This window comes from Salmo salar, chromosome ssa01 (genome assembly GCF_905237065.1).
Source record: "Salmo salar chromosome ssa01, Ssal_v3.1, whole genome shotgun sequence".
Taxonomy (NCBI): domain Eukaryota; kingdom Metazoa; phylum Chordata; class Actinopteri; order Salmoniformes; family Salmonidae; genus Salmo; species Salmo salar.
Window position 1 is genome coordinate 30,064,679 of NC_059442.1, and position 25,127 is coordinate 30,089,805.

General features: G+C 42.8%; 1 long non-coding RNA gene across 2 annotated transcripts in view; it reads left to right on the forward strand.

The window, feature by feature from the left end:
• Positions 1 to 19,495, forward strand: part of LOC106598898 (uncharacterized) — a 34,791-nt gene extending 15,296 nt beyond the window's left edge. The window contains exons 3-5 of one of the 2 annotated variants that reach the window (XR_001327312.2): positions 14,366 to 14,417; positions 15,250 to 15,305; positions 19,063 to 19,495. This is a non-coding gene — a long non-coding RNA (uncharacterized lncRNA). Of the gene's footprint in view, positions 1 to 14,365; positions 14,418 to 15,249 lie in introns of both variants that reach the window. The other variant, XR_006769560.1, reaches the window with a different exon arrangement.
• Positions 19,496 to 25,127: the final 5,632 nt, after the last annotated feature.

Below are 25,127 nucleotides of genomic sequence, written 5' to 3' on the forward strand. Positions count from 1 at the left end.
CTAATTGACCGCACACAAATAAGTTATGTTTGACGAAGTAAGTAGTAGGGCTCCCGAGTGACGCAGTGGTCTAAGGCACTGCATCTCAGTGCAAGAGGCGTCACTACAGTCCCTGGTTCGAATCCAGGCTGTATCACATCCGGCCGTGATTGGGAGTCCCATAGGGCGGCGCACAATTGGCCCAGCGTTGTCTGGGTTTGGCCCGGGGTAGGACGTCATTGTAAATAAGAATTTGTTCTTAACTGACTTGCCTAGTTAAATAAAAAATAAATATGAAACTGCGGCTTGGAGTATTGTTTAACATAGAAGGCCTCCTGAGTGGCGGAGTGACCGCGACCGGGAGACCCATGGGGCGGCGCACAATTGGCCCAGCGTCGTCCGGGTTAGGGGAGGGTTTGGCAGGGATGTTCTTGTCCCATCGTGCTCTAGCGACTCCTGTGGCAGGCCGGGCGCAATGCATGCTGACACGGTCGCCAGGTGTTCGGTGTTTCCTCCGACAGGTTGGTGCGGCTGGCTTCTGGGTTAAGCGGGCGTTGTGTCAAAAAGTAGTTGCGGCTTGGCTGGGTTGTATTTCGGAGGACGCACGGCTCTCGACCTTCGCCTCTCCTGATTCCATACGGGAGTTGCAGTGATGAGACAAGACTGTAACTACCAATTGGATACCACGAAATTGGGGTGAAAAAGGGGTAAAAAGTAAAGAATAAAAGAAAAGATAACTGATACTGTCTGTTTGGATGGGATTTGGGTGGTCCATGAGTGACTTTTGACCATTTATTTGGATTCCTCACATCTTAATCATTGGTTTGATCCAAATCAGATGTTGGGTACTATATTTATATGAATCCTATTAATTAAAATGGGCAATTTGGGTGCAATAAATTCTTAATTTCTCAAAAATGAAATTATATTAAAAAATAATGTTTCAGGATTGTTTATCTTATCTGTTTCTAACTACAGAAACAATTTCAGAACAATCTGAGATGGTAGGTGTCAGCTTGCTGAAATGACATTGAACAACTTGTTAGCATGTGATGCTGGGGTTCCCTCACACATCCTGTGAGAAAAATGACACTGTTAAAGGCACAGTCTTTCATCTTCATGTGTATCTGTGTGAGTCCATGATAGGGGCCTAGTGGGTGTGTCTGTCTGTGTGGGAAGTAGTGTTATTGGAAGAATTTTCTAATGAAAACAATTAGTGGATCAGTAGGGATTAGGGTCTAGGTTAGTTTAAAGGAGACAGGAAGACCAGCCCCAGGACAGTCTGGTTCTGGTCCCAGGCAACTAGCCCTGGCCCTCCCTCTTTCCCCAACCTAATCCCTAACACTGTTTCCCTTTACCATAGCCACTGACTAACTCTCTCACTTACCCCGATTCAAACACTTCTCCCCTCACTTCATTTGCTCCATCTGTTCCTTTGCCCCTCTCTCTCCAGCTCTGTCATATTCGGGGTGGCAGTCTGACCCACAGGAAGTGACCTAAAGTCCGGCCTCTGATTGGCTGTCAGAAGAGTTTGGGGGGGGAGTGAGCGGGCGAAATACCTGGATTAGCGTCAGGGATCATTATAGTTAGCATTCCTTCCCTTTCCATTCTGGCCGCCCTGACGGGGCTTCTGCAGTGGGAACATCTGCATAGTGTCTGCAACTCAGCACAGCAGGCTTAGCTGGGGGGATCCCCAGAGTCTGCTGCCCCACCTCTGTCAGCTTGCTAGAGACAAGGACTAATATTCTAAACCTGTGTCTGTCTGTCTGTCTGACCTGTGGTTGGAACAGCATATTTGACTGTATTTGCTCTTGTGTGTGAATAATGTGTTTGCACTCCAGTAACTCACTCTCTTTAATGAGCGTCTCTGTTGATATTCCTCCCCAGCCATGTCGTCATACATGTTCATCTTGAAAACCGAGCTTCCTGCAGCCATCGCCAGCTTCCTAAGCCGGTACGCATAAGCTTCCAGCATTATCAATTCAAAGAAGTAGACCTTTATTCAAAAAAACATAAAAGCCTAGTAATCAAGCCATTCTTTCCCTATGGTGCATTAATCACATGACCTGACTGACAGGTAAAATGCCATTAGAGCAGATTTGGATCAAATAACAGACATAAGATCAAGAGAATTCTAACCACAAGGCTACAAAACCTGGAATCAACCACCCATACCTAGCCAGGCATCAGAGATTCCGCTAAGATCACATGAAGAATGTGGAGGAAATATGTCACCAAACCAAAATACACGGATACACTGTCAAGCAGGGCTTGGAGAAAAGCCTCAGTGTGGTGTTGTATAACGTGGAGCAGCAGTGGAGGAAATGTACCTCTGACTGAGAGAGAACCATTCATCAGACCCCATCAGCATCCAGTGTCCTGTCCTTCATTTGGGCCTAGCTACCTGCGTAAATGTACCCCTTCCCCCTCCCTACCCCCTGAAAACAGCCCACAGAGAAGTCCAAGGCCAAACTTTTTACTTCTATCACTTTATTATCAGACATACTTGAGCTGAGTAGAGAGCTGTGGCTGGTCTCTCGGCCCAATCCTTCAACATCTGACTCTTCCCCTTACAGCTGCTTTGTATTAGAGGCTCTCCCTCGCCCCAAATCTCTCGCACATGTTCCCCGGAATCAGAGCGATACAACGGGATATCAGTTCTGCCATTCTAATTATGGTCCACGCTGAGGGAAACAAAACAGTGCTGTTAATGAGTGGCTTTGGGATGTTAACACACTCTTATTGAAGCACATTAAACACTAAATAATACATTTGATTTATATTAAAACGCCTTTTCCCTTTGCAGCCTCATTTATCTTGATATCCCAGACTAAAAGGCAGTCAGTTGTGGTCTATTTTGGAGCCTTCGGATTATGTCTGTAGTGATTTATGTACTGCCTACAATAAGTCAATGGGTCCTTGTTAAAGCCTACTGACAGAGCCAGGTTTCTACAGTGCTACCATTTTACAGTAGTCTCCTAAATATGTTGCTGTGCTGCCTGGATTTTTTATTTGAGAGCCCCAATGCCCCTACAAGAAAACAAACACCCCGATAATAATTGTTGTAATGGTTACTTTGCTGTACCTCTGCCTCTGGGTGGCATAGAGAATACACTGAGCATATATTTGTGACTGCCATGCTTGCACCAATACTACAGGGAAAATGGCTTGTTTCTAGCCCAAACTGATCGAATGTCATGACCCATATTACCGGCGGAAACGCATTTTACATTCATAAACCATGTTGCGGGCCGTTCTAAAACTACTCACGAGCCGCTAACCTTGTTCAGTCATGTTACAGCATTAGCTAGCTAGCTAATTACCTGGTAACCACAGATGAACATTATCATATTCTTTGTGGTAACTCTACAAGTAGTGTGCAAACATTTGGTGGCACAGAAAGATAGGAAAATTGAGAGCTTCTTCAGGAGATGAACTTCAAAAGTAGCTAGGATTCATATAAGCTCAATGAAGGCTACATCTTGATCTATTTTTTTCTGGTGCTCCTTAACCCTGTATTTGTAATTGCTGGCAATTTTTATCATTAAAGGACCCCCACCAGAGGCAGTTGCTGACACTATTTCGACGTAATTTCCTGCCCTGGAGAGAAAATGCACATTAAGGTTCCACCTCCGAAGAATGACGAAAGCTAACGTTACTTATTTATTCACGAATTTGGTATGGGAATTTCCACATGGAGTTGATAAACATCAACAAATAGGGCACTGACAGCTGTCAGTGTAGCTAGCTAGCATGCTAACCTTATCTAGCTAGCTAATGTTATCTGTTATTGGTGTTTTGTTTTATTATTTTTTCACTGCACCATATTCAGAAGATTAGCCAGCTGGCTCTATGGCTGGAGCTGGATTTGTCATACGCATTGATTTAGGGAAAACTTTGCCAAAGATGGAAACCACATGCCTATCTTTTACTTCTATTGTTATCCATAAATTGCAGCCGCAAATCCACCATAGATATAATTCGAAAGAATAAGATGAAGCACCGGTAATAGGGATAACATATTGAAATATAGCTGATATGCGTTTTCATACATTATAATGGACACGGTGCAACCTCTGCCTACTCAAGGACATTCAGAGACTTGTCCCGAAGTCACTCCTGAGTTGTCTTGGCTGTGTGCTTAGTGTCGTTTTCCTGTTGGAAGGTGAACCTTTGCCCCATTCTGAGGTCCTGAGCGCTCTGGAGCAGGTTTTCACCAAGGTTCTATGTGTACTTTGCTCCCAATCCAACCTGACAGAGTTTGAGAGGATCTGCAGAGAAGAATGGGAGAAACTCCCCAAATACAGGTGTGCCAAGCTTGTAGTGTCATACCCAAGAAGAATACATTCTGTAATCGCTGCCAAAGTGCTTCAACAAAGTACTGAGTAAAGGGTCTGAATACTTATGGAAATTAAATATTTCAGTTAATTTTTTATAAATTAGCAAACATTTCTAAAACTGTTTTTCCTTTGTCATTATGGGGTATTGTGCGTCGATTGAGGGGGAAAAAACGATTTAATACATTTTAGAATAAGGCTGTAATGTAACAAGGTGAAAATAGTCAAGGCGTCTGAATACTTTCCAAAGGCACTGTATATATAGTGGGTGCAAACGTGTTTTTGCACCTCCACTTAAAAAAAAAAAAATAACCGACTAGCTGAAAAATAAGTCAAAAATTAACAAGTTATCCAATGGATTGTGATCATTTTCTGGTTAAAAAAAAAAGATTTTAATTTGATTCGCTTTAGGGCTCAGGCGGCCAAAACTCATCTCAGTTACGATGAGGAATAACTTGGCATTGTTTATTAATCAGAAACAGCTGCAATGCTGGTGGGTGGTAACATTCAAATAAAACCCAGCCCTGAAACAAAACGTAGGCTGAAAATAATTTGTATGTCCTATCATAGGAAAAGACACCGCATTCACATGGATTTGCACAAAGTGTGCAGTTCGGATTTGTCACTTCAATCCAAAATACTGTATATAATACTTTGACTAAAACGATGATTTGACTTAACTCGCTGTGCAACATCATGGGTAAGCTCTGGTCTTTCTGCTCAAAGAAGTGGATTTCTACTGGTGTGGGCATTTAATGCCTCAAATATGTTTCATTTAGCTCCTAAATCTCTTTATGTGCTCCTACCTTTTTCAATTTAGGAGCACATGTAGAACCCCGAGAGCCAGGCAGGGTCATGGACAGCTGGGATGTATTCGCGCTGCATTGACCAGATTTATTCTAATCTCCAACACTTGGAGTCCCATCCTGCAGCTTGTTATACCATGAAATGTGCCACATTTCATGGGTATTTCAAGTATCCTTTTCCCTCTCCATTGAGTATTCTAACCAGAGTGAATCCATATCCTTGAGATGGCTAGTGGCGATTTGGATTTCCCTTTGTCAGTCAGCAGTAGTGTGGGTAGAACCAGAGAAAAGTTGAGGCTCTGAACTGAAGAGAAGTATATAAAAACAAAAAACTACGTTTTAAGTGAGAAGTAGGCATTGGTCTGAAGCTGAAAAAGAAAGTAATTTCACATAGTTTTCTAGAATACAGCTTTGACCTACTATGGAAAGGGGGATACCTAGTCAGTTGTACAACTGAATGCATTCAACTGAAATGTGTCTTCCGCATTTAACCCAACTCCTCTGAATCAGAGCGGTGCGGGCTGCCTTAATCTACATCCACGTCATCGGTGCCTGGGGAACAGTGGGTTAACTGCCTTGCTCAGAGCAGAACGACAGATTTTTACCTTTATCAGGGATTTGATCCAGCAACCTTTTGAGTATTGGCCCAATGCTCCTACCCGCCAGGCTACCTGCCGTCCCGTAGCTATGTTGGTATTGTATTTCAAACTATGTTAAGGCAGATTGCTTACTTAGGGTTCACACCTTCTCAAACAGGAAAACCTTGGGAGAGCATGGGTGGAATAGGCATTGTGGTGCTCATGAATTTCGTTTATTTTTCAGCTTCAGACCAATGCCTACTTCTCACTTAGTTTTTTTTTGTTTTAATTTCCATGTTTTTTACACTGGAAGGTGATTATGCAACATTATACAACGGATGGGTCTAACACTGATTAGTTAAAACCGCATTCCCACCGGTGTCTATTTCACAAGTTACTCTTGGCTAAATCTATCATGCTAAAATGCCTATTTACTGTTCCATCTGACTGCACAGTCCACTGTCTCATCAGCCCAGCCAGGCAATTTATAAACTTGATCTCCACTAAAAAAAGCATCTAGACATTATCTCACATTTCTTTTAGACTAACATTTAGTTTTCAACAGCGGAGATTTGTATAAACCTTCCTAACGACACCCGTGCCAATATATCCTCCAAACACCGGCTTTGAGGGTATTATCACTTAAAACCTGTTGGTGCTCGGGGGCAGTATTGAGACATTTTGAAAAAAATATGTGCCCATTTTTAACTGCCTCCTACACCAACTCAGAAGCTAGGATATGCATATTATTAACACATTCGGATAGAAAACACTCTGAATTTTCTAAAACAGTTTGAATGGTGTCTGTAAGTATAACAAAACTCATATTGCAGGCAAAAACCTGTGAAAAATAGATTTTAAAAAAAATGTGAATTTTGTGACTGTACTATTTAGTGTCATTGTTTTATAGATACCATAGTGAGAAAGGATTCATTTCGCAACACCTACGGCTTCCACTAGATGTCAACGATCTTTATAAAGTTGTTTGAAGCGTCTATGATAAACAGAGAGCAAATTAGAATCCAAGGAAGTTGACATGTCATCACTTCATTTTTTTGCGCCTGCGCATAAATCTGAGAAACGTGAGTTTTGTCTTCATTGTTTATCTAGACATAGGATAGGTTGTGTGAAAATATTACTGATGTTTAACGTTAAAAATGGACCAAAAGATTAATGCTAAACAACATTTGACATGTTTGAACGAACATAAATAGATTATTTACTAGTTTTTTTTTAGCTTTTCGGCGTGATTTTACAGTCCCCCCCCCACCACGTTTTGTGGGAGCATAATGAACACTAAGTACTTGGTGTTATTTGGACATAAATTATGAACTTTGTCAAAAGAAACCACATTTGTTCCGGACCTGGGATGCCTTCCGGACCTGGGATGCCTGCCTTCTGATGGAGATAATCAAAGGTAAGGGGATATTTACAATGTTATTATCGATTTTAGATGATGCTAACTGTATAGCATAGCCTGTTGTTCTTAGCATAGCACCCCGTTTATTGCAAAATGTGATTTCCCAGTAAAGTTATTTTGAGATCTGGCCATTCGGTAGCAATTACGAGATGATAATATATTATTCTTTGAATGACAATATTATAATTTACCAATGTTTTCGAATAGTAATTTTGTTATGTTCACCGGAAGCATTTCAGAGAAGAAAAAAATCTGAATTTCACGCTACTCTAAAATGCTGTTTTTGGATATAAATATGAACTTGATGGAACAAAAAATGCATGTATTGTATAACATAATGTCCTAGGAGTGTCATCTGATGGAGATTGACAAAAGTTAGTGCATAATTCAAGCTGGTTTCTGCTTTTGGTGACGCCTGACCTTGAATTGAAAATGGATGTTTGTACTTTTGTGGCTATGTACTGTCCTAACATAATCTAACTTTATGCTTTTGCCGTAAAGCCTCTTTGAAAATCGAACAATGTGGTTAGATTAAGGAGATGTTTATCATTTAAATTGTGTAAAATAGTTGATTGTTTGAGAAATTGAAATTATTAGATTTTTGATGTTTTGAATTTCCAGCCTTGTTAGCAATCCCGGCTCGGGGTTCATTGCTAACCTGTAGCCCCAACAGGTTATTAATTATTATACAACATTATAATGCAGCATAACACCAGTCAAAGTTAAATAAAAGTAAACAATCACAAATGGCAACAGACATAAACGTAGTTAGTATTTTAATATTAACAGCTGATTTTCTAGAGGGAAGCAAAAAAACAGAAACCCATTTAAGCCATTATGGACTAAACTGGAAAAAAGTTTGCTGACAATCGAGTAAGCTCCTGGAAAAAACACAAATAATCAACATGTACCCATTAACTATTTACATGAAAAATGTATCTTTAAAGTTTACTGAAGAAAGGCCTAGTACTACATTACCTATAAACAAAAAAGTGAGTTATCACTAAATATAAAATGTACAACCGAATGTACATTCATCAGATTTAGCCAACTTTGTAAATACAATTCAGGCATGGCCACATTTGCTGTTGACAAGCTGCAGTTTTATGCAGCCTTTTTTGTTCAAGCCCAGTTCTACCACGCCTGATTCTACTATTCATGGTCTGGATGAACAGCTGAGTAGTAGAATCAGGTGTGGTGGCACTGGGCTTGAACAAAAAAGCCTGCATAACCCGGTGACTCGTCAAGAGCAACTCCTGATACAAACACTGTAACAAATTACAAACTGCCGAGAAACACCTGTAAAATACAAAGTCATTAGACAAGTACACAACTCTTCAAGAAAAAATCTAGACATATTTACAATTCTAAAATTGCTTAGGCGCTCCAAATCCTTGAATACAAAACTTGAGTTACAAATGTCCTAATGCTGTACACAGCTGTCCATCAAAATGTATCCTCTGGGAGGACCCACAGTCCTATATATCTACAGGCGCTAACTTTAACCATTACGAAACTTGTTCTTAAAACAATGATTGACGGACAATTTAAATTGACAGTCTGGAAGCGTTCGTAACAAAATGATTTTGTTTTTTCACTCAAATAAACGTTCCGTTAGTACTATCTTGCTTGGTTAAAATACAATATAGTCTAAAACAGATAATTTGTTGAAAACAGACTCATTTAAACACGTAACTAACCAAGTTAGTAAGCATGTGATTTTCTTTTGACTGCGCACGGCATGACGCACAACTTAAGCAAGCAGAGAGGTGGTTCGATTAATCTGGCCCAGGGTACACCGGGCTATGGCCCACCACGCTATCGGTCGAAAGCGGGGAGGGAAGGCACATAAATCGTTTTCATCAAAAGCAACAAAAAAAATCCATGTGAAAACACGGAATCCTACTCATTACTACACATGCTTAATTACATAACTTTTTTTTTTTTTGAGCCGAATTCGCCCTCGGACATAGCGGGGCACCTGTCTCACGCCCGGGAATGCAATAAACTTTCAGCCGGTGCAAAAAGTGACTTGACACTATGTTAATCAGTCAGCACAAATGTGGATAGTAATAATGACAAGAAGGCAGGAGATGGAATGTATTCTACATGTTTGAAACAGCGATGCTGTCAGTTGAGTCTGCTAAATTGTCTGATGCTAGCACTGAACTTAGGCTCTGTTTTACATGTGCGTTTGAGGTTCAACCTTTGATTATATGCGGTTCATAACTAGCTTACTGTTTCCTAACAAAGCAATCCGTTTTCTTGGCTATAGTTTGTGTTGTGGTCTTGGTTGCTCATAGTCGAGGAAATGTAGCCTAGCTAACTGCAGTATTTGTCCTGTCTGAAATCTGGATGCCTTGTCTTACTGTAGCTTGGTCTATGGAGTAGGCTACCTAGCTAGTTTTGCAATGCCCAATTTAGCTAGCTAGAAGTGTGACAGTTTCCCAAAGTTTGGCATTGGCTTTGATCCTGCTTCGAACTAGAGCCATACCATAAATCGGTTTACCAATATTATTGGTGATATCAGCCTTTCACAGAAACATGTGCATCGTTCTTTATTCCACAGATAAAGCACTGATATTATACACATAGTATCAACTAAAACACATTTTATTTTATTTCAATGGTTGCCTGAAGAGGGCGCTCTACGAGCTTCCCATTGAACATCATTCAGCCCGTAAATCACGACGTGAGAGAGAATGGACATGGTGGTTTGACCGTGAGCCAGCGACAACGTATTTAAATAAGTAAATAATCAAAAGTACACGTTTACCAGCAAGCAGCCCTGTCCTCATCACATGCTCACTTTAGTTAATGTTAGCTCGCTAGCTAGCAGTCTGTACTAATGCGCGAACATTGGGCTGGCGCCAAAGTGAAAATGGACTTATCCTTCATACAGAAATAACACTGTTACTGTCTGGGCCTATTATATTAGTGGGCTTAGTTTTCCGAAATATGCAATCTACAAAAAGCAAGACAGTTGGTGCAGGTCTTCTGTCCATGTGTTTGCATTCATGATGGATGAGATACGATTGTTAGCTAGCTAGATGGCTACACTGAACAAAAATATAAACGCGTCATGCAACAATTTTAATGAGTAACAGTTCATATAAGGAAATCAGTCAATTGAAATAAATAAAATAGGCCATAATTTATGGATTTCACATGACTGGGAATAAAGATATGCATCTGTTAGTCACAGATACCTAAAAAAAAAACCTTGGGGCATGGATCAGAAAACCAGTCAGTATTTGGTGTGACTACCATTTGCCTCATGCAGCGCAAAACGTCTCCATCGCATAGAGTTGATCAGGCTGTTGATTGTGGCCTGGGGAATGTTGTCCCACCCTTCAATGGCTGTGCGAAGTTGGTGGATTTTGGCGGGAACTAAAACACTGTGGTACATGTCGATCCAGAGCATCCCAAACTTGCTCAATGGGTGACATGTCTGGTGAGTATGCAGGAATTGTGTACAGATCCTTGCGACATGGGGCCGTGAATTATCATGCTGAGGTGATGGCTGCGGATGAATGGCACAACAATGGGCCTCAAGATCTCGTCATGGTATCTCTGTGCATTCAAATTGCCATAGATAAAAATGCAATTGTGTTTGTTGTCCGTAGCTTATGCCTGCCCATACCATAACCCCACATCCACCATGTGGCACTCTGTTCACAAAGTTGACATCAGCAAACCGCTTGCCTACATGACGACATGCTGGTACAATTGAAACTGGGATTCATCCGTGAAGAGCACGCTTCTCCAGTGTGCCAGTGGCCATTGAAGGTGAGCACTTGCCCACTGAAGCCGGTTACACACTGAACTGCAGTCCGGACAAGGCCCTGGTCAGGACAATGAGCACGCAGATGAGCTTCCCGAGACCGGTTTCTGACAGTTTGTGCAGAAACTCTTTGGTTGTGCAAACCCACAGTTTCATCAGCTGTCCCGGTGTCTGGTCTCAGATGATCCTGCAGGTGAAGAAGCCGGATGTGGAGGACCTGGGTTGGCGTGGTTACACATGGTCTGCGGTTGTGAGGCCGATTGGACGTACTCCCAAATTCCCTAAAACAATGTTGGAGGCAATTTATGGTAGAGAAATGAACATTGAATTCTCTGACAACAGCTCTGGTGGACATTCCTGCAGTCAGCATGCCAATTGTATGCTCCCTCAACTTGAGACATCTGTGGCATTGTGTTGTGACACAACTGCACATTTTAGAGTGGCCTTTTATTGTCCCCAGCATAAAACCTGTGTAATGATCATGCTGTTTAATCAGCTTCTTGATATGCCACATCTGTTGGGTGGAAGGATTATCTTGGCAAATGAGAAATGCTCCCTAACAGGGATTTAAACAAATTTATGCTCAACGTGAGAGAAATAAGATTTTTGTGCGTATGGAACATTTCTGGGATCTTTTGTTTCAGCTCATGGAACACTTTAAATGTTGCGTTTTATATTTTTGTTCGCTGTTAATTAGAACGTGTGACTAAAACCAGTTTGGCAAGCCTTGTCCTGCAGAAGTTGAAATATATAGCCAATACATTTTGTATCGAATGAGTGTAATTTACATTATGGTTTCAGTCAGATTTTTCCCCCACATAATGAACAGCTAGTGTGTGCTTGTCATAATAAGCCATCATTCCAAGGTTGCCATAGTGTTTCTTTACATGACTTGACTGTTGTAAAGCACTGTAGTGAATCTACTCAATACAATGACATTACAAATGACTGCATTTCACTGCACAGTTTGAACTTCTAAACAGTGCAATTTGATATATTTTGAGACAGTTTAATTAATTCAGGCCTTGTTTAATAGTGTGCTTGTTGCTTCAGAACAAACATTTCTGCATTGTTATCAACTGTCATAGACAAATATTTAAGTTGTACCTAAGAAGGTAAACTGAACAAGTGTTTTGTATTTACTTTCGAATTTGTAGAAGAGATAGTTGGTGTTGTAAACCACAAATAAAATCTTAAATAATATTAAGTTAAGAAATCATAATTTAGAGTATCTGTTAGTCCTTTGGCGCACAATTTGTGAGACTAGTATATATCTTTTTTCAACTATAAAAAAAACATCTATCGGCATATCTGTAATCGCTGACTTTTGCCTCCCTAAAATCGGAATCGGCCCACAAAAAATCCCATATCTGTTGGGCTCTACTTGGAACTTATTTAGCTAGCTTGCTATGTTTTGTAGAAGAATGTAGCTATGATATATTATTAACATTTGAGTTGTGGTACAGTCTTGTTGGGGTAACATTGGCTACCTAACTAGCTAGTTTGGTAGTAAGCATCTCATCTATTGTAGTATCAATGCAAAATAACGTGAGCAGCGTGGCAGTTTCCCAAAGTTTGGTGGTTTCAAACTTAACATAATTAACGTTAGGTAGCTATGTTTTGTGTAAGAAAGTATGATACTGTATATTGTGGTGCATAAACTGGTCATACGTGTTAGCTAACGTTAGTCTTACGTTAACTGGCCATCACGGTAGCCAAGGACGTTAGCTTATTTGTTTGTGCTCTGCTTACATGCAAGTGTCTAGGTCAGCAATTTACACATGATGACTTCAGTCTTCTATGGAAAAACCTTACTTGGCAAAATATAGCTAGCTTTCCTCGCTTGTTGTTTAGCTACCTAGCCAACGTTATCTCTCATCTGGCTGGTATAACTTTACATTAGCTTGCAAGCAAACTTATGTTAGCTATCTAGCTAATCAAAACAAAACCACCTTCATTGGCTAGCTACCTAGCCAATGAAAAAGATGTTAGCATTGTCAGAAATGCTACAAAAAGGTAGCACATCGTTGGTTCTTGAGAGCGATACATTTATGAATTTAATCAAAACTGTTGACCCTACAAACGTATTCAGTCCGAAGGTGGCAAACCTAATGGTCACTTTATGGACGCTCTAGTCTTGTTTTTGTCCGTCGCCTAGATATTGAGCTAGTTCTGCGCAATAAATATTTTACATAAATACTTTTTTCCTCCCTCATGTTAATGACCCTGTTAAAAATCCGGTATGTGGTTCTCGTTAACGGACGGACGGCTCATGATGAGAGGCAGGGAGTGTGTTGCGTATCTCCAATATTGGCTTAGATATGATAGTAGGGAGATTTGAATTTAACATTGAGCTTCAATCAATGCCAATATATTGTGGTGGCTATCGTCCCCACAATAATACAGGCTGTGTTTGGCCTGATTGTCCTAGGTTAAGTGAAGGGTTAGGTTTAAGTTGAGGCAGGTGTTAGGGTGAGAGATGGGGTCAAAGTGGTTGTCTACATGGCATCCAGTTAAGGGCTGTCCACCCAGTGCAGACAGAGAGACGAGACATTGGGCCACTATGGTAACCCAGGAGCTGTTAAAGTGCCAAACAAGAGTCACTTGGTGTTGATATGGTCAGAGCAGGTGCTGCTGATACTGGGAGCACCATAAACAGCCCTGGAGCCAGTCCCCCATGATCCCACACTGCGTCCCCTTCCAACACAGCAGCCAGCACTTCCTTTCCGCCACCCCTCACCCTGACCAACCCTGATCCCAGTGAGCCAGCATACCTTCCACATGTTTCACCCTTTCGTCCCCCCCTCTCCAACTCCTCCCTCCTGAATAAACTGCCAAGGCTATGCCTCAGCTAAGGAAAATATTATTCGCCCTCAGAAAAAAGCCAAGTGAAATCTTGCCCCATCTGACAGAGCGACAGAACGTTTGCATGTGAATTAAATAATTGTTATGGTTTGTGAGAGCTAAAGCCCTTAATTTATACCACATTATGAGGCTGTCTCGCTGTATTTGAGCACGAAATGGAGACCCATTTCCAGGCAGGGGGGGTCCAGGGGGAGAGGGAGACTCCTCATTGTCTTCATCATAAGACTTGTGGAGGGGGAACATTTCTAAAGTAAATATTCTCTTTCCCTCCATCCTCTATTTGTCTCTCTGTAGGGTGGCCTGGTATGAAGATGGCAGGATGTTACTGATTCTGATGATGTGTGAGGTTCCTCTGGTTCTGCTGACCAAGATTGGGGAGTGGCACAGTTTGGTCTCATCTGGCACACTCTTGTCCCTAAATCTATATGATAGACCATCTTTGTCCTTCCATCCTCCAGGATTCCGGGCTACACCAGCAGCCTCCTCTTCATGCTCATCTTCTTAGTTGTGTACAACTAAGTAAAAATCTTATGCCTCTAAAGGTTGACTAGTTTCTCTTTCACCATAATCCACCTGATCTGTTGCTTCTCTTGCAGGTTGTGGTCAAGAAATGGGACATCCCCGCCCCCTACCAAGCCATGTGACCAGGTAACAACCACATTACAAACTGCCCTAATCACACACCAAATACTGGAAGTGACCTGTAGGCTGTGAGCTTCACTTCAGGTGGCAAGTAGCCTAGCGGTTAACAGCGTTGGGCCTGTAACCCGAAAGGTCGTTTGAATACCCGAGCCGGCAAAAGATGGAAAAATCTGCTTCTGAGCAAGGCATTTAACCCCCAACAAAAACCGTTCCCTGGGCACCGATGACGTTGATTTAAGGAAGCCCCCTGCACCTCTCTGATTCAGAGGGATTGGGTTAAATGGGGAAGACACGTTTCGGTTCAATGCATTCAGTTGTGCAACTGACTAGGTTTTCCCTTTCATAGATTTTTTTGTATCTACCTGCCACAGTGACTGGTGGACCAAAATGTTAATTTCCCACCCTGGTAACACCTACCCTCGAGTCCTGGTTGTAGGATTAGGCAGGAATCCTGGAGATTGCGTTTCTGAATGGGAGGCTTTGGTGGCTGACTGAGCCAGTTATGTATGACGAATACCAGAGAATGCTGCACTGTGACTGGTGCCAGTCCTGAAGGGGAGGAAGTACCTATGGCCCTGCCAGTGCCAGGAAGTGAACTTTGACCTTGTTGGATATAACAGCAGCACTATTGCTTCCTTGTATACAGTCATGGCCTTGGGTCCATTTAAATGGCTGTTGTTTAGTTTCCTCCGTAGCCAAGACTATGGAATTCAATCTACCCCAAAGACACTCGTATTTTCAACCACCCTTTACAACTCCTCTCATTTCTGAATCATTAGAAATGAACAAGAGTGAAATTAACATTGCTGCATTTATTCATTTAATTACATTTTTCCAGATATCGAATTCCTTCGGAATCGGAATGTACGCCCAAACTCTGTCATCTCCAGTAAGGTATGTATGCATTGCAGTGGTGATCGGTGCCATTTTATGATGAGTGAGGACGATAGAAAAAATATATAATTATGCGCATGGCCTTATTTCTATTACAGCACATTGGATGACTGTCATTCATATTCCATTCACTCCGCTCAATGTAACATCAATACGTTTAGGCTACTACATGATACTCAAATGTTCCCTATACCCATCATGAGGTTGCTACAACCTAGCCTATGAATGAAACTTTACAACATAAGTGCACAGGTCGAGAGAAATTTGAGTAATCAAGGTGACAGACATTGACGCATTCAATACCGCCTTGCACACTCTTGTCTGTATGTAGCAGATCTAAGGTGTAATCATTAGTCCAGCAGTTGCAAACAAATTTCTGTTGGACAAATTCAAGTATGTTTATCCCCGTTTCGTTCTGTTTGCTTCCGTTTAAGAAACATAAGCCCCTGATCACATGCAAACACAGTTCACTTTCATAGCAGCCACATACAAACAGCAATGATCCCTTTGATTGTTGTATAATTCCTTATTGGATCTATACAGTCTCCTCTCACCTTTTCCCTTCGCTTGTGGACTTCAGTGCACAACACATCAGCTGTCTGTTAACATGCGAACCATTCCAAGCCAAACCTTAATATCATAACTGCTAACAGCTACACACAGCCTACATCGTTGTCACCATATTAGCTAACATCATAATTAACATAGCTACTAGAACTAACGCGTTACTGAACTGCTACAATCACACAGGACCGTGTACAGCAAGCAGTTTAGCAGTTACACCGGCGGGCCCTGGTGGTTATAAAACCAAAAGCTTACCTTGACTTGGAAGAGTTCCAGTGTTGGATAGCCATAGCCAGCTAGCTAACTTAGCATCCCTCTCTGTTTGAGCCAGGTATTAGAGTAGGCTAAACTAGCTAGCTGCATCTATGTCTCTTGCTTCTCCATTTTTTAAGAAATTAATTTGTTCAAAACTGTTCAACTATTGTTTTTCTCTGAGTCAACTACACACCACATTTTATGCACTGCAGTGCTAGCTAGCTGTAGCATATGCTTTCAGTACTTGATTCATTCTCTGATCCTTTGATTGGGTGGACAACATGTCAGTTCATGCTGCAAGAGCTCTGATGGGTTGGAGGACGTCCTCCGGAAGTTGTCATAATTACTGTGTAACTCTATGGAAGGGGGTGAGAACCACGAGCCTCCTAGGTTTTGTGTTGAAGTCAGTGTACCCAGAGGAGGGCGGAAGCTAGCTGTACTCCGGCTACACGATGGTGCTACCCTACGGAGTGCTGTTGAGGCTACTGTAGACCTTCATTGCAAAACAGTGTTTTAATCAATTATTTGGTGACGTGAATAAATGTAGTATAGTTATCAAAAAAGGATGACTTTAATGTTTCACTATTAAACATTTTCTGCAATTGACTGATGAGGATGGTCCTCTCCCTCCTCCGAGGAGCCTCCACTGATGCATTGACTCAACTTGTCTCCATCAACCCTGGATATGTAGTCAGTAAAACAGACTGTATAATATTTGTAAGCTGTAATAAGCTTTATTGCAATTAATAGTGCAGTGCAATTATTACAGTTGCAGAAGCAGTTTTCTGGATCTTCTGGAGCTTTAGTAAAAGGCACCGTCTGTCTGTAGTTCTGAGTCACTGTCAGTGGTGACATTTCCCAATCATTAAGAGTGCAGGACTGTGTAGTGTATGGAATCCCATATGCTCCAGAGCTGAGTGCAACCAGCAGCTGCCACTCACGTGTGAATGTGCCTGTACTATTAATCTGTGTGTGTGGGGGGGGGGCGTGCAGAATTACATGGCACACATGGTTATATGATTCAGATACCATGATATATTGCTGCCAGAAGAGGCAGTGCAAAAGTGTGTTTACTTGTGTGCATGTATTTATAGATATGTCTAAAAGACTAAATCAGAGAACTTCTCACCTCAACTTTACATTATCACACACTGCAGTTTTGCTGGTAATGACTACTACTATTATTATTACTCCTACTACTATTACTACTAGACACACACACACACACACACACACACACACCACACACACACACACACTGCCCCCCCACACTTTCCCTGGGTAACCGTATAAGTTGCTAAGGTGTTAATGACGGCAGTGTAGTGAATGATGGATGTGTGTTTGAGTGCTTACATCATCCCCACCATGGCCTTCTCCTTCCTCTGCCACACTGCTGTGCTGCCATCTACTGTGAGCTGGACCAGTCAGTACCCTGCCTGCCTGACTGACGCAGCCCTTACACATCCTTCTAAACAGTGATTTTTCTGCCATTGTAATCCTTGGGCTGGCCGTGTGTGTGTAAAAAAAAATTAAAAAAATAATACAATTAAAAAAAATAATTTAAAAAACCCGAATATATTTAATCATTTTCGTGAATGGAAAAACGCTTTCAGTGTAAACTTCAATGACTAAAAACAGATAATTGGCTTAAAAATGCTAAATGAAGTGGGCAGTGACACACCTCACAGAGAGAGAGAGCTGGTTGACACTACAAGCTCTATTAAATCCATGGTGTCTCCACCTCCTCCTAAAATGTTATATTGGACCAGTCCTTCCCTGTAGCTCAGTTGGTAGAGCATGGTGTTTGCAACGCCAGGGTTGTGGGTTCGATTCCCACGGGGGGCCAGCACAGAAAAAGAATGTATAAAAAAAATGAAATTAAATGTATGCATTCACTACTGTAAGTCGCTCTGGATAAGAGCGTCTGCTAAATGACTTTAAAAAAAAATTATGTAAAAATGTCTCTGACAGGCCACATGGACACAGAGCTGTTGCTAGGCTACGACGTGTACCTTCTGAGTGATGTGATGGGGCTCATCTGGAAAAGAGACCATGGTCTCAGCGTTGACTCTGTGTCAAAATAAAGGTTCAATTATAAACAAAAATGCCTGAGCGTCTGACAATCCTGCTGGCTGTGCTGCTGGCTGTGCCCCCCATCCACTTCCCTGTACTGGACCCCTCTAAGACTACTGCCCTTTAGTGTCTGCTTGTCTGCTCACACTCATACTTCCATATATATGAGTAGTTGGGGCTTTCTATCTGGTAAATGACAAAAACATTTACCAAACTGTCTATCCCATAGAGTTATTTGACTTGCCTCCTATCACAGCACCATATTTTAATGAGTCCAGTTTTATTAGTGCGCTAAACCGGTACAGCTGTCTGTTTGTCCTAAAGGCCCGTAAGGCAATGTCAATGCTGTTTTGTCGAGATAGGCCTTTCTCCTGGCTCTATCACATCTCGTGACGCTGCTGGCCATCTTCGTCCCTGCCATCAGGAATGTGTTTGGGGTTGTGGGTAGGTGTTAAGTCATTTAACTGATGGGGTTTCTTTTTGGGGTGTATTTATTGTTCCATTAGCATCTACTGGTAATATTAGGACCTTATTAGCTAAATGGGTTTCGAATGGTTGGTTAATGTTCTCATGTTCTTTAATCTGTAGTTTGCTTTTGGTGTTAAGTATAGCATGGTATACCGTGTGTACAAAGTCTCTGGAATCTGTCGTGGTAAGTACACACTTCCCAAATTCATCCTTATACTGAAGTTGTTTAGCCTCATAAATCATGGAAAAGACAAGTTTGCAAGGATCCCCCAAAAAATGAAAGAAAATGTTACATTTTTAATGGCAATGTTTTCATATCTGCTGGCAATGTAATGATCATGACTAACCTGTGACTGCACTGTATTACTAAGATGATGTCATTTCCCTGTGCCCCCAGGCTCTGTTTCTGCTGATCTTCAGCCTGTTTGTGGGACTGCTCAGTCTGTGTCATCGTGGTCACCTGGGCAGAGAACCCCTGAACAGGACCACATGACCAGACAAACTTTGTAACTGCTCCATGGAGCCTAAAGGGAAAAATGCTGTCAAATAAATAATATTTGTCAGCACAACAGGGCGCTATGACCACCAAACAGGTCAGTGGTAGGACCACAAGATCACTGCATCCAGACTCTGAAAGCATAAGACTGCCCAGTTACTGAATGTTGCTCTATGATGTATTGAGTGAATATACTATACACTCCTCTATACAGCACCTCCGCTATCCATAGAAGAAAAGTCATTCAAATGCTTATCAACGATTTCATTATATGATCCATTTATTGTACTGTAAAATGTTAAATTAAAGGGAAACATTGTGATTTGTATAATGACTTTGGTCTTTTGAGGACTGTTGTGATCTCTTTTACTGTGGAATGATAATCACTCAAGCATGTTGTATGTGTGTGTGATTGACAGCCATATTATTGACGTTGGGACAAACTCTGCAGTGTAGGGCTGGGGGTTCTGTCTGTAGCTAATGAAAGCCAACTGCCCAGTACGTTTCCAATCATGATGCTGTTTAGATTCTCTCGGCACCCTCTGGAACCTCTGGTCGCTGAACTGCCGCTTCTAATCTGAGGAATTAGGCTCACTGACTGGTCCCCATTTCCTTCCCAAAGCAGAGCAGGAGACCGCCCTCTCCTCACACCCCCAACCAGGGGTTAGGAGGCTCCCTAATCCAGGAAATCTCCCTGGCCTCCCCCATACCTCGCAGAACGTTCCTAGAACAGGCAGACAGCCTGCTGGCTATGAAAAATAACATGGGAGATCTGCTATCGTCAGGGATGTGAGTCATTGCTGGAGTATTCTGGTATAGTTTTGCTAGTTTGGCTCGCATATACAGTGCCTTTGGAAAGTATTTAGATCCCTTGACGTTACAGCCTTATACTAAAATGGATTAAATAAAAAAAAATCCTCTGCAATCAACACAATAACCCATAATGAGAAAGCGAAAAAAGGTTTAGAAATTTTCGCAAATGTATTAACTGAAATACCTTATTTACACAAGTATTCAGACCCTTTGCTATGAGACTTGAAATTGGGCTCAGGTGCATCCTGTTTTCATTGATAATCCTTGATGTTTCTACAACTTGATTGGAGTCCACCTGTCGCAAATTCAATTGATTGGACATGATTTGGAAAGGCACATATCTGGGGAAAGGTACCAAAACATCATTGAAGGTCCCTAAGAACACAGTGGTCTCCATCTTTTTTTAAACTTTTACCCCTTTTTCTCCCTAATTTCGGTATCCAATTGGTAGTCAGTCTTGCCTCATCGCTGCAACTCCCGTACGGACTCGGAGAGGCGAAGGTCGAGAGCTGTGCATCCTCCGAAACACAACCCAGCCAAGCCGCACTGCTTGACACAATTCCCGCTTAACCCGGAAGCCAGCCCGCACCAATTTATCGGAGGAAACACTGTACACCTGGCGACCGTGTCAGCGTGCATTGCGCTCTAGCCACACGAGTCGCTAGAGTGCGATGGAACAAGAACATCCCTGCCGCCCCATGGGTCTCCCGGGTGCGACAGAGCCTGGACTTGAACCAGGATCTCTAGTGGCACAGCTACCAATGCGATGCAGTGCCTTAGATCACTGCGCCACTCGAGAGGCCGGCCTCCATCATTCTTAAATGGTAGAAGTTTGGAACCACCAAGACTTTCTAGAACTAGCTGCTTTGCCAAACTGAGCAATCTGGGGATAAGGGCCTTGGACAGGGAGGTGACCATGAACCTGATGGTCACTGACAGAGCTCCAGAGTTCCTCTGTGGAGATGGGCGAACCTTCCAGAAGGACAACCATCTCTGCAGCACTCCACCAATTAGGCCTTTGTGGGAGTGGCCAGACAGAAGCCACTCCTCAGTAAAAGGCACATGACCGCCGGCTTGGAGTTTGCCAAAAGGTACCTAAAGACTCAGGCCGTGAGAAACAAGATTCTCTAGTAGGATGAAACCAAGATTGAACTCTTTGGCCTGAATGCCATGAGTCACGTCTGGAGGAAATCTGGCACCATCCCTATAGTGAAGCGTGGTGGCAGCATCATGCTGTGGGGCTGTTTTTTAGTGGCAGGGACTGGGAGAGTGGTCAGGATCGAGGGAAAGATGAACGGACCAAAGTACAGAGATCCTTGATGAAAACCTGCTGCAGAGCGCTCAGGACTTCAGACTGGGGTGAAGGTTCACCTTCAACAGGACAACGACCCTAAGCACACAGCCAATACAACGCAGGAGTGGCTGCGGGACAAGTCTCTGAATGTCCTTGAGTCTCCATCTTTTAAAAAAACTTTTACCACTTTTTCTCCCTAATTTCGGTTTGCAACTGCACATGGGGACAAAGAGCGTACTTTTTGGAGAAATGTCCTCTGGTCTGATGAAACAAAAATAGAACTGTTTGGCCATAAAGACCATTGTTATGTTTGGAGGAAAAAGGGGGAGACTTGCAAGCCCGAAGAACACCATCCCAGCCGTGAAGCACGGGGCTGCAGCATCATGTTGTGGGGGTGCTTTTCTCCAGGAGGGACTGGTGCACTTCACAAAATAGATGGCATCATGAGGCAGGAAAATTACGTGGATATATTGAAGCAACATCTCAAGACATCAGTCAGGAAGTTAAAGCTTGGTCGCAAATGGGTCTTCCAAATGGACAATGACCCCAAGTGTACTTCCAAAGTTGTGGCAAAATGGCTTAAGGACAACAAAGTCAAAGTATTGGAGTGGCCATCACAAAGCCCTGACCTCAATCCTATAGAACATTTGTGGGCAGAACTGAAAAAGTGTGTGCGAGCAAGGAGGCACATCTCACATCAAATCTGAGGGGGCACATGCCCCCTATGGGCATGACGCCTCTGCTCTCATCTTGCCAAATTACTACACAGATGTATGACTTCCAAACAGAAAAGTAATCCTTTGTCTGCTTGTGTGATTTCCCTCCGATGGTTTAGGTTGCAAAGAGAGGCTTTTCTGTAAAGCATTGCAGCAAAGACACAGGTTTTAACCAGTAACAGATATCGAGTTGTATCGATTATAGCTATCTGTCATCACTGTTGTCGATTGGTCAGCACACAGGTTTCCACTGAAATGGTGATAATCAGGAACATCACTACACTGATGGCCGTGTCTTATGTTCCCAAGGAAACCAGTATACCGTAAGCTGCCAATATTCCTCAATCACTGCACCATCTAGTGTTTGACGACTTAACTCCCCCACATCTCTACCACCGCTTGTTGACATGGCGTGCTTCGTTTACGTAAACTACGGTAGAGAGATGTAACCACATGCAGGAGTTTTCTCCTTGCTTTTCCCTGAGTTGGAGCTGTATGTTAATGTAGACCAGGGGCATGTGTCCTCAGCAGAGGGAGGGAGTGTTTTTTTTTTTTTGTCAAACTGGCTCCCACCCTGGGCCTGTGTCCAGCAGAATGACAACACCATCTCTCAGGGAGGAAAGATGGAGTGGGGAGGGGACACTGGGCTTAAATGAAACCCCCGTTGGCAGCCACAGTTCTCATATTATTCTTAGAGGTATCGGTTGTATTCTTAAATAGTTTTCTGTTGTTGATCAGGATGCGGGGTACCACCACCAGTTCTTATTCAATGTCTCTACTTTGACCCTTCTGTTTGTGTGTACGTGTGTGTGCACACCTTATTAAAATATATTCTCAAGTCTCAGAATTCAGAACTGTTCTGTGTACTCCCGTTCAGTGAATTCCTATTCCCAGAACTGAGTAACGATACAGGGTAAGCCCACAGCGACACAGGATAATGGCCTCTAGTCCTCCCAGTAGGAAGAGACCGGTCCTGGCCAGACAGATGAATGGACAGACAGTCCAAGTTTCCTCAGGTGGTCCTGGTGTAACTGGGTGTGTGGTAGCAGCCAGGATGATCAGTGGTTGGCTCTGAGAGCGTGGCCATGAGAGAGAGCAGAACCTCTTCTTGAGTGCCTCACTTCCTGGTCCTGTGCAACAGATGAGGAGCCATCAGTATAGGCGCCATCTGGCACTGTAGCAGATCCAAGGCCTGTAAAACATCTGCTTACTGTTGACCATTACAACCTGAACAACCTATTCAAAGTCAGCGCTGAGAGGGAATCTTGTAATATGTTCCAGTATTAAACTTTTTCCTAGTGGCCATGTGAGATGTTTTTCTTTATTCGAACATTATGGTTGGGGAATGTTGTGCAGACATGAGAGCAGTCGGAAACCACTTGTAAATACTATAACAGATCTGTACATAATGTTATGTGACAGTGTCAACAGATATGAAGGTTTTTTTCATTATCATTATGTCAGCCTGCTCCCTCTAACCACTCCTTCTTGCTCCTTTCCATCCCACAGACCACTTCTTTAACCCCAATCGATTTACATGGTCTATCACTAGCCATGCTTTTCACGTCACACTAAAACATTCCTCACTCTGAGGACTCTTTTAACACCACAGATGTCCCCTCATTCACACCACTCCAGTCATATTAATCACTTCACACTTGCACCCGCACACATGTGCACTTCACACACATACAGTATACACACACACACCTATACGCGCACACACACTCTAGGGTGAAGAATTAGCACTTTCAGTTAACTGTGTATGTGAGGCTGGCAGCAGGCTCCTGCAGTGTAATTTATGGAAGATTCATGGCCACAGAGCTTTTCAAAACGACCTCTTTGTTAAGTGAGTGACATACGCTGATCACAAAAGCATACGTGGAAGAAGGTAAAGCTGAAAGAAGCTAACATTATTTTCTCACAGTGCAACAGGCAGTGTCTTGTGTAAAGAGCTTGAAAACACACCAATCACACAGCAATCTTGTGCAATTGTCATTTTCTTTGTGGCTGAAGGGCTCTGTGTAGTGGTCTTCATCCTTATTATACTGACTAGAATGTAGCAGGGCCTTCACCACTGGATGTCAGGGCTCTGCTCGATAAAGTGCCCTGCTCGATAAAGTGCACTTCCCCTATTTGTCCTCTCAAGTGCTTTATCAATCACTGAAACAGATAGACAATGCTGAGTTCACTGCTTAACGCCAACCAAATGTCAACAGCATGTCTTTGAAGCCTTGGCAGTAGAATTAAGTTCCATGTTGATCACGTTTCTCTTTCTCACTGCAGTTGTGGTTGACACAATAGCAGCACAATAACGTAGGATAAACTGATTCAAACAATGCGGTCTCCATAGTGACAAACACACAAACTCCTGCTAGGGAATGTGTAGTGCGTACTATAGTTTAAGAAGAAAGAGTTCAAGATAATTCCATATAACTCCACAGAAACAATAGAGCAGGAGAGAACAATGATTTGTTTACTACATTTAGAGCAGAGTGTTGTCCTCCAACAGCTCATAGCTGATTTAGACAGGGAGGGGTGGGGAGGTGGGGGAGGTCGGCTAGGAAGGGGGGCGCAATGGTCAGCAGCACAGTATGGGGATTTAAGCAGACTGTTTTTGGGAAGGGGGGGGGTGCACGCCTCTCCCCCCGATCCCCTCAGCCCTACGCTGAGCCCTTAATGCGGCCCTGACGCCTCGCTGGCGCAGAGGCCACGCTGCCTCGCATCTGGAGCCAATTACCCAGGAGGAGCTGTGACATAGAACCCCACTCCCCCGCTCCGCTCTGCTGTCCCACACAGGACGGCCCAGTCTCACATTCACACATTCCTCTGCTTTTCACAACCTCATTCTCTCTCACTCTCGCTTTCTCCTTCCTTCCCTTCCTCTACATCGCTCTCTGTCTACCAGTCTAGATTTCCATATCCTGTCTTCTCTCACCCCCATAACTTATCTTATTACATCTACTATAGTACTATTCACACACAGTCTGCTTGTCTCTCCATATTAAACTTGAAATAGGAAACACAGACCTCGCTCTCTGACCCTACTCCAAAAAGGGTGGAAGGAATGGTAAAGTAGGATAGTGAAGTCAAATGCACCCTGACTGGGACAAACTTTCTCTCTCTCTGTCTCTCTCCATCCA